The following is an 11,364-nucleotide window of genomic DNA, read 5'->3' on the forward strand; positions in this document are numbered from 1 at the left end:
GTACTCCTTTCTATCTCTCTTCTTTTTTTTTTTTTACTGATCCCCCTTTTTGTTCTGCAGACTTGGGCATTTGAGCACTTTCCTTATACTCGCCCAGAGTTGCTCCAGCCTAACCCCGAATCAGGGCTGGCGCCTCTGGCTTGGAGATGGTACAAATCAAACCTTCATCCGGTCCGGCATAAGAAGTCGCTGAAGGAGCTGAGAGCCTTTTTTGATACGTGCCCAGTGGAGCAGGTACATGATTGGTGACTTTTACATATGTTAAATAAAAAGGATTTACTAACATATTTGTATCTTCTATAGGCCGAGGTGGGGCCGATGGCTGCCCGCCTACAGGGCTGGATTCAGGCTGATCTTGAATTTCAGCGGTCAGATACCTTGTCCCAACGGAGAGTGGTCCTGTCACACCCCATCCTGCGGCGATATTATTTGGGCGAGAGAGTGGACTTTCAGGTAAGAGGCTGTCGTTCTGTCCCTTATGCCCCTCCCGAGGACATGCGAGCGGGTAGGCAGATGATACTCACAGCTGCTCATACTGAGGGCATCCCCCATGTGGAGTTCCTCATGGGGGGAGATTACGATGAGTTCTGCGGGCTTTCTTTGATGCCGCCCATCGGATCTCGTTTTGATGATTTCCAGGAACCGGTTCCTTCTCGACCGCTTGGCACCCGTTCTTCTCGGGCTTCGGGCCCCTCGACTAGGACTCCAAGGAGGAGGCCCAGGACTGATCCTACTTCTTCTACCCCGACTGCGAGACCGTCGCAGGCTGGGCCCAGCCGGTTGGTAGGTTCTTTCAGAGCTCCCCGGGCTATTTTGGAGGCTACCGGGCCGCTTCACCCAGACCTTGCCAGTCTACGTCTTCCATATGGTATTTCCTACTTTGTTCCCCACGGTCTCCCGGCTTCTCGAGAGGTCTCACTAGAGGGTTTGGATCGCACAGTTCTTCCTTCTGAGGACATTACTGAGGTAAAGTCTGACAATCTCTCACGAAAAGGATTCATAGGAGATTCAATATTGACTTGTATTTTTTTTGTTTATATGATTTCCAGGTTCCTGTCGGGTTGATTAACCAGATGATGGAGCTGTTCCTCGGGATGGAGCGGGAACTAGCTGCGGCCTGGACCCAAACAGCCTTTGACGATGAGAGGGGGAGGAGGCCCCGCCGCTGATAGCTGCTAGATTTCCCCGCTTTGCTTTGTTTTTCTTCTACTGTATTTTCTGTACTGAGACTCGGCTGCTTCTCTGAACTTGAGCTATATTTCTGTACCGAACTTTATTTGTACCTGCACTTGATCAGTACTGAGAAAATATATGCATGATTATCAAATTTGAGAGAACATAGGGTTTTATTCTAAGACCAACACCCCTTCTTCTTTTCTTTTTTTTTTTTTTTTGAGAAAGTACACACACACATTTTTTTTAAAAAAAAACAAAGGACACCCTAAAAAAAAATTTATATATATATATATATATATATATATATATATATATATATATATATATATATATTTTTTTTTTTTTTTTTTTTTTTTTTTTTTTTTTTTGCCCCGGCTGCTGGGCCGCCGGGCCGAGCCGTCGGCTCAGGCGGCTGGGCCGCCGGCAGGCGCGCCCTCCCTCTATAAAAAGGGCCTCTGCTGTCTTTCTCTCATTCACTCCTCTCTTTTTTTAGACACAAAAAAAAACGGGTCAGTTTCTCCTCTCTTTGTTTCTTATTATTTTTTTCAATTTATCATTTTTCATTATTATTATTTTTTAAAAAAAAAAACAATAAATAATAAATAAAATAAATAAAAGGACATGAATCCCTTTTACAACCATAGTATGCACAGCTGGACTAAGAGTCTCTCCAAAGTTGAAAAGATCAATTTGGGGAGATATGGTCTTTCCCCCGTTATTACCCTTAGGGGTGTAGTAATTGACTGGATTTTCTTAAGGGCTTGTATTAGACTTTGGGATCCTGAGGACCATGTTTTCCGGTTTGGGGCGATGATGGAAGAAATGTGCCCTCTCTTTGAGGAGTTTTGTGCCATTATAGGGTGTGACCCCAATGCCCCTTTGGTCAAGCATGAGGTAAAAATTGGGTATGTTAGGTCATTTGAAACCCTGTTTCAGTTTAGCCGACCCCAAGCTAAGGCTATGATCGTTGATGACCAGAAGGCAATTCTGCTGCCTCTGATTGACGAATTCTCCGAAGCTTGCCCAGATGACCCAAACCGGATGAGGCTGAGGATGCGGGCCTTGGTTTTCTGTTTATTGGCTGGCTTCTTATTTAACCGGGACCCAGGCTTTGGGGATTTGCGTCTTTGCCCCATGGTTCTACAAATGGAGGATATGAGCTGTATTGGCGGCATTGTGCTGGCAGAAACCATTAGGAGCCTTGACAGGGCTGCTTTAGGGTTTGATGACTGGACAGTTTCTCCCATTATTCTCCAGGTATTTTTCCTTATTATCTCTCCTCATTTTTTTCCTTTTCTTTTTAAATCATTCCCTTGTAATAGAAAGGATCCATTACTCAGGTTTGGTTGAAGGATCACCTTCAAGTGGTTACTGCTCCTACTTCCCTTCCTTATAACCCATCTCAGTATCGCATGCGGAGGATCTTAATCTCGTACCCCACTACTGATGCATGGACTTCATGGTTGATTGAGTTGGGTCCGAATGAGATACTGTGGTTCATCTCCTGGTACAACATCAGTCGTTTTATCCAGGTTAGCTTTCATCACACCCGGGTTTACCTTCTGGGCCTTACACATTGTACTTGGTACTGTGCTTCGCGCGTCTTGAGACAAATGGGGATAGATCAGACTGTTCCGATTACGGATGACTTTCCTGTTGATTCAGCCATTACTGCTGGTGTTACCCGAGCTGTCCTTAAAGCTTGGGTTAGAGATCACCGCATGGTGAGACCTTTACCCGATCCCACCAGTGTTCAGACTTCTCCCGAGTACCGGGCCTGGTTCATTGCCGCTGTCTGGCCGATTGAAAGACCAAGGAGGACTGCACTGCTAAGTGTTCTTGAAGGTTGGGTTCAGGCTGATGTTGAAGAGGAGGTTGGGACAGGTGAGGAGATTGTGCTGGCCCCTCGGACAGGCAAGGCTGGGCAGAGTTCAGTAGAAGACTCAGAGGATGCCGCTCCGCGGAGGCGACGGGATACCTAGACTCTTATGAACTTTGGTGATCTTTTTCTTGTTTTGCCTTTCGTTTGGGACTTTGGATTTATCTTTGGATGTATGCTTTACACTTTCTTTTCTGCTTGATTTGAACTGCTATTTGGAATGAGATTCGACTTTTTAGCTTGAATTGAGAAAATTATTTAGCTTTCCAAGCATTTTCCAACTTTATTTATTTCAAGCTCTAATTTTTGCCTAAGCTGCCCTTTTCGGGTTTTCAACTTAGCGAGCTTACCCATTTTTGTCTAAGCCGCCCTTTTTGGGTTTACAGCTTAACGGGCCCCGACTTTTGCCTAAGTCGCCCTTTTTTGGGTTTTCGACTTAGCGGGTTTTTGTTTCTTTTTTTTCTATTTGGCAAAGAAGAAATGAAATATGAAATGTTTTTTTTTTATTAATGCTTAGACCGCGCCCAAAGAGGACTGCCTACATATCTCTGATGTATAATTTCTTTTTTCCAAAGAGAATCAGGTCTAATGTAGTTCATCTTACATTATGCAATAATTACAATCACACAAAATATCTTTTTAACTGATCTAAATTACATGGATTAGCGAATTCCAAGCCATCCAAATCAGTTAAAATGACGGCTCCGCCTGACAAAATCTTCTTTAACACATAGGGTCCAGCCCAATGAGGACGAAACTTCCCACGTGGATCTACGATTGGCCTGTCTAATTTCCTTCAAACCAAACAACCCTCTTCCAACTTCCGGTCTTTGACCTTCTTATTGAAATGCCGCGACATTCTTCTTTGATACACTTGAGTTTGGTGGATTGCTTGCAATCGCTTTTCATCCATACCCAAGAGTTTGCGAATGATAATTCTCGGCCCAATCTGCTTCGCTGATCTTGCTTTCCCGGATAATTCTTGCCGACCGAAACTTCCAGCTCGATAGGCAACACTGCTTCCATGCCATATAACTAAAGAATACGGGGTTGCCCCAGTAGGTGTCCTGATTGAAGTCCTGTATCCCCACAAGGCATTTGGCAATTGTTCGTGCCAAGTTCTATGCTTCTGACTGTCTTCTGCAAAATGACCTTTATAGCCTTGTTTGCAGCTTCTACGGCCCCATTCGTCTGTGGGCGATAGGGTGAAGACTTGTGATGCTGAATCTTCTTTTGTTTCAGTAGGTCCGAAAATTCACTTTGAAAGTGGAGATCCGTTATCAGTAATGATCTCGAAATGGTGTTCCATACCGACAAAGGATGTTGGCACGTACAAACTGTGCTGCCTTCTTGGCGTTCAAAACTGAATAAGGAAGCTGTCTCAATCCACTTAGTAAAATAATCAACAGCAATCAGGATGAATTGATGGCCATTGGAAGCCTTTGGATGGATCTTTCCGATTACGTCTATGCCCCAAGTTGCGAAAGGCCATGGTGAAGTAATGGGATTTAGACTTAACCGGAGGCTGTCTTTGCAGCTTAGCAAAAACCTGACACTCGTGGCACTTCCGCGCGTGCCTCACGCAATCCGCATTTATGGTCGACCAGTGATAACCCAGGTTCATAATTTTCCGAGCCAAGCTATCTCGTGCATGTGCGGACCAGACTCCCCATTGTGTAAGGAATTCATGATGCTTTGAGCTTCTCCTTCATCAACACACCTTAGGTGCAGGCCATTCCAACTCCTTTTATACAGAACTCCCCCAGTAAGGAAATATCCAGATGCTAATCTGTCTCAATGTCCGTTGATCAGTCTTGTTGGACCTCTTCGGGTAGGCTTCATTCTGGAGATAATTCTGTATATCCCAAAACCACAGCTTGTCATCGACTAGATTCATGACATGTGCTGGCTGTTTCTGTAGCCGAACCGTCAGAGGTCGAATGATTTGGTCTTCCCTTACATTAACCATAGAGGCCAAAGTAGCTAGAGCATCTGCAAACTGATTTTGGCGCGTGGCAGGTAGTGGAAAGATAGTTCCTCAAACTGTCGAGCTAATTCGTCCAAGCGTCGTAGGTAAGGAACCAACCGCTCTTCCTTAATTTTCCATTTCCTTAGAGCTTGAGAGACTATCAAGTTGGAATCTACGAAAACCCTAAGGATTTTTATTTCTTTTTCCAGGGCCGCTTCTAACCCTTGATGCAAGCTTCATACTCGGCTTCGTTGTTGGTACAGTCGAAATCTAGTTTGACTGCGATTGGGACGTATTCTCCACAAGGAGTTTTGAATACGACTCCAATCCCGTTTCCATGGTAGTTTGAAGCTCCATCGAAGTACATCTCCCAGACCTCATTTTCCAAGCTCAACAAGTCTTCATCAGGAAATTCTACTTCCGGCATTTGGTCTTCGACCGGCAATTCTGCTAATTGATCAGCCAAGGCTCCGCCTTTCACTGCCTTCCGTTGTACAAATTTTAAATCGTAGGCTGCGAGCACTGACACCCACTTTGCCATCTTACAGTCAAGAACCGGCCTCTCCATAAGGAATTTCAAGGGGTTCGATTCAGAGATTACGTAGTGTAGTGTAAGACGAGAGGTAGTGCTGCAGCTTTGTACAGGCCCAAACTAAAGCCAGGCACAGCTTCTCTATCTTATTGTATTTTAGCTCATATTCCAGCATCCTCTTGCTAAGGTAATCCACGGCGTTTTCTACCCTCGTATCTTCAGCTTGTTGAGCTAGCATCACACCCATCGCTTCTTCTGTTACTGATAGGTATAATAACAAAGGCTTTCCTAGCCTTGGTGGCTGTAACACTAGCGGGGATAGCAGATATTGCTTGACTTGGTCGAAAGTTTCTGACAATCCTCATTCCATTTGACTACTACTCCTTTCCTGAGTAGTTTGAAAATCGGACCACAAGTATCGGCCAATTGATTGATAAATCGGCTGATGTACTGTAGCCTTCCAGGAAACCCCGAACTTCTTTTTCCGTCCTCGGCGCTGGCATTTCCAGAATGGCTTTGGCTTTCGAAGGGTCAATCTCTATGCCCTTCCGACTGACCATGTGCCCCAGAAATACTCCGGATGTAGCTCCAAACAGACATTTTGCCGGATTGAGCTTTAAATTGTACTTTCGAAGTCTAAGGAAGAACTTCTCAAGCGCTGTCGTATGTTCCTTAGCTGTTTTTGATTTGACAACCATATCGTCCACATATACTTCTACTTCTTTGTGAATCATGTCATGGAAGATGGTCGTCGCCATTCGTTGATAGGTTGCCCCGGCATTTTTGAGCCCAAAAGGCATGACCCTGTAGCAGTAGGTTCCCCATTCCGTGGTGAACGCCGTTTTCTCTTTGTCTGGCTCATGCATCATTATTTGATTAGAACCGACAGCAAGATCAGTCAAGGAGACCATCTCATGTCCCGCCATTCGGTCCACTAACAAGTCGATGTGCGGCAGAGGGAAATCGTCCTTCGGACATGCTTTATTCAAATCCCGGTAGTCCACACACATTCGTACTTTTCCATCCTTCTTTGGCACCGGCACAATGTTTGCTAGCCATGTCGGGTAGGCGATAGGTTCTATGAACTTGTTTTCCAGCTGCTTGGCAACTTCCTCCTTGATTTTCAAGGACCATTCTGTTTTCAGCCTTCTTAGCTTCTGTTTCACTGGCTTAGCCTTCGGATATACTGGAATCTTGTGCACCACTATTGCTGGGTCAATTCCGGTGATGTCACTCGCTTTCCACATGAAGCAATCAGTAAATTTCTTCAAACATTCACTGACCGTTCCCTGTTCATGCAATCAGATGCGATGTATGTATGTTCATTTTCTTCTTTGCCAGTTATTATTTTTTCCTTTTCATTTTTATTTCATTTATTTGATTGTTTTTGCTTGGAAATGCTTGGAAAGATAGACACGCAGGGTAATCAAGAATTTGCAAGCCTTTATTAATTATGACGGAATCGTCTTCAAAGAATACATCGAATTTGAAATTTGGATCTTCTAGATCCGACACAGATGACTCGGAATTGGAACTAGACTCTGACTCGGTTTCAGACTCAGGGTCAGACTCAGACTGAGTACAAGACTTTATTACAGACTCGGGTACTAGGCTTGACTCGGGAGGGGGTTTATCAGCAGCGCGTTCCTCCTCGGCGTACCAGTTGGTGAGAGACCCTTCGTTCGGCTTGATCAGATCTAGTGGGTCTCGATTCCCGTCACCTCCTGTGATAACCGCAACTTCATCAAACAGACTAGGCTGCATGAAGTCTTCTGCTTCCAGTTCAGTTACTGTTTCGGGCTGTTGCCCCAGACATCTGAGAATATCTCAACCCAGGCAGCATCTTCTTAGCGGTTGGGCAGCAAAAGGGTTCTCGGAAGCCACCGTAAGGAACTGCTTCTCCCAAATTTACGGAAATAACTGTTCAACAGTCGGAAAGTAAGGCCGTATCTGTACACTCTCTTTCCTTCCCCCTCTGGTTCTCTTGGCACGGTCTTCATTAGTGGGTTCATAGCCCAGTCCGAAGGTTCCCTCATTCACCGGACACTCCCAGACTTGCAGTTTGGGATATGTTTTCCCGGATCTGGCCATAGCCATTCCTGGCAGATAGACATCTTAAGAATCAAGGGCACTATGCAGTTTATTTGCACTGTCCCGAAATCAAAGAGAATTCGAGAGTTTGCAGCCTTTCCTTCTATGAACTGCACAGGTCATACTGAAATCCCGAGAGGGGTAGGTTGGCAGTTTCAGGTTGACCTCAAGAGAGGCTGGCCCTTTGGCTTTTTGAGTTGATTGTAGTCATCTCCCTGAATGGTAATAACTTTGTCCTCATATGGAAACTTGACCTTTTGGTGCAAGGACGAGGGTACTGCCTTAGTGTGGTGTATCCATGGTCGGCCCAGAAGCAGGTTGAAGCTAGTCGGTACATCAATTACCTGGAAGGGGACTTCCATCACAGCTGGCCCAACCGTTAACTTTAGCGTAGCAACCCCAACACTTCCCTCCGGGTGCTGTCATAGGCCTTCACTATCTGGTCCGAGGGAGTGAAGTCAGTTTCTTCTAACCCTAGACAGCTGGCTACTCTCAGTGGGCAGACGTTCAGCGCCGACCCATTATCAATGAGAACCATGGGCACGGTTTTGTCTCGAGTCTGAACAGTGACATAAAGAGCATTGTTATGACTGCCTCCCTCCTTGGGCAAATCGTCATCAGAGAAACCGATGCTTCGTGTTTTAGATGATTGGGTGAGGGTGGATACTAGCACCTCAGGGCTAACTTCCACAGGTGTCTGAAGTTGACTCAAAGCCTTGCAAAGAGCTTGGCGATGAGGAAAGGATGATGCCAAAAGTTCCCAGATTGACACCCTAGCTTGTGTCTTTTTTAATTGTGACAGCACCGGGTCCTCCTTTGGCTCCTCTGCCCTCTGGTAGGGTTTATTTTGAATTTTGTCCAAAACTAAAGGTTCATATTGTCTCCCGCTCCTGGTTATAGCATCAAGTTCTCCGGCTAGGTCATTCAAATCCAAAACACAGATGTTATTCATTTCTAGGAACAGTTCGAAAGGATCGATCAGTTCCTGATCAGCCATAATAGCATTTACCCCATGATTTGGTAAGGGGTTAGTACTAATGTTTGGCTTGCTTCTGGGAATAATTGAACCGTTGTCCACCAGGTCGTGGATGCGGTTCTTGAGCGTCCAACACGCTTCAGTTTTGTGCCCATGTCCCTGATGATACTCACAGTATTCATCAGCCCTGTAATTCCTCGGTAATGGATTTGGTGGTGGCCTTGCTTCCAAAGGCTTGATGTAGTTGGCCTTGACAGCTTCTCGGAATACCACAAGGATCGGCATCCCGAGATCAGTATAGGTTCTTCTGGATGATTGATTATTATTTCTCATGTTCCCCACACGTAAAGGATTCGTGGGGTGATGCTAGCCACTTCGTGGACCTTGCCAGCTTGGCTAGGTTTCTTATACTTTGAGGTTCCTGAGTCTTCTTTCAGTTGCCCCATTTGAATTAGATCTTCTACCTTCGTAGCAGTGGCAATGAGCGACTGGAATGTTGGTAGGTACTGAGTCTGTAGTTGGTGTTGGTAGACAGGCTGCAGGTTTTTTATTATTATGTCTACCTGCTCTTGTTCAGAAGGCCGGTTAATCATTTGGGCGGCTTTGGCCCTCCACCTCGTAAGGAACGAGGAAAAAGGGTTCATTGTTTTTCTGCTTGGTGGTTTCTAGTTCTCTTCGAGTGACATCCACCTCCATGTTATAGCGGTATTGGGAATTGAATGCATTGCAGATGTCTTCCCATGTTTTCATTTTGGATCGGTCTAAGCTGATAAACCACCTCAATGCAGCACCGGTAAGAGATTGTTGGAATAACTGAGCAAGGAAGCTCGCTGCTCAATCCAATGGGTTAAGAGCACCTACATACATTTTCAGATGAGTCTTAGGACAAGTGGTTCCATCAAATTTGTCCATGTTGGGCATCTTGAAACTTAGTTGGCAACCTGGCTTCAGGGAACAAGGACAAGGAGTCATGTCCACCACTTCCTTGTGGGTTTTTGAGAGCAGTGATGGACCTCTCTAGGAGCTCTAGTTTCTCTCTCATTCTCTGAGCTTCCAGCTCAGAGGCAGTTTTAGGAAGGCATCTCATCCAGGTTTAGGGCAGGGTTTGTAGGTTCAGCGGCAGGACCCTGGTTGGAGGCAGCAGGTCCACTTCCCCCAGCGGAAGCCCCATTTCCATTACCATTCCCATTACCCAGTTCAGCTATCAGGGCGGTCCTTTGGGCAGCTAGTGCCTCATTCATTCTGGCCTCCATTCTGGCCTCCATTCTAGCCTCTAATTGTTCAATGAGGGTTTGGATATCAGCAAGTGATGCCATTAGTGCAGATAGGATTGTTGGAGTTGTAGGCGAAGCTGGTGTAGCTAGTGAAGCTGGTGAAGCTGGTGATAGCACTGTAGGTGTGTCTGGCACTTGGGTAGGCACTCGGATTGTGGGCACCTGTAAGGATAAGGGTAGCTGGATTAGGTACAGTGGTCAGTGTATCAGGTAGCTGATGTGAGGTGAATTGACTCTCTTGTCCAACTGTGCATGACTGAAAGTAAAAGGGTATTTCATGCTCTCTTTGTGTTTACCCCATGTTTATGATATGTCGTGAATGCGCATAACAACACGTCATAATCTGTTTAATGATATGATTCACATCATTGGGTGCATACAGTCCTAAAGGATAGGTTCTATAGGCTATGACTCAAAATAGAGAATCGGCTTATAAAGGACCCTTGAACCTTGAGTATGGATATACCTAACCACATGTGAAACAAAGAGTTTCACGTGGGTCCGACGGTACGCATACCCATGGGCCACCCCCAAAAGGATTAGGGGCGGTTTGCGGTAACAGGGAGGACGCTTTGGCTGTCCGTCGACATAATCAAAGAGACCTGCCGATCAGCGCTACTTGCTATCCAGACTCAGAAGTTTGAACAGAAAGAGAAGAAATTCATTTGAAATTCATTTTTTATGCAATGGAGAAAAGGATTCTCGATCGTGCAAATAAATCAACAAGTTTAAATGTCTAATCAAGTTTGTCAATTTGGTTCAAATCTCCTAATCAAGTATTCTTAAAGAAAGAACACTTGATTCGTGTTCGGGTACCCTGCAAAACAAAGCATATTAAAATAATGCCCTAAAGAAGGGCAGGTTAGTCTATGCAGCAATCGTAGTCTTCTTATGCAAAAAGATTACATTTACAGTCCCCAGCAGAGTCGCCAAACTGTGAACCCCTCCCCAAATATCAATGCATACGAATGCATGTGACTAAGGAAGAAATGCACGTGATGTGTGAGAGTCGCCACGTTGTTTAATTATTTTAGGGTAAACTAGGAAAAAACCCTAAGTGACTCCAATTTTAATTAACCTAGTTACTAGATTAATTAACCCAATGATTAAGGCATGGTTGTGCAAACCCGAGATGGATCCCGGAAACTATGTCATGCTGAATAAACTAACCATGAATGAATGCTTGAATGCTTTGCAGGTGAATGACATGTTTAAAGTGATTTCGACTTGCCGCCCGGGGTGGAAATCCCGAACGTGCCTACGTACTTCTTGTTTGAATGGAAGATCAAAGTCCACGTAGTTTGATAGGCCTCTTTTAGAGGGCTTTGAAGGGGATCGCTTTATGCATGAGTGTGTGTATGCTTTGTGCATTTTTGTTTAGGCATTTTGCCAAAGAATTGATTGATTTTTAGGCATTTGATGCCAAAAGTGTTTGATTTTAATGGCTTTCAGCCAAAAGATGTGTTT

The sequence above is a fragment of the Jatropha curcas genome, chromosome 8 (genome assembly GCF_041381405.1).
Source record: "Jatropha curcas cultivar XTBG-Jc1 chromosome 8, XTBG_Jcur_1.0, whole genome shotgun sequence".
In the NCBI taxonomy this organism is placed as follows: Eukaryota; Viridiplantae; Streptophyta; class Magnoliopsida; order Malpighiales; family Euphorbiaceae; genus Jatropha; species Jatropha curcas.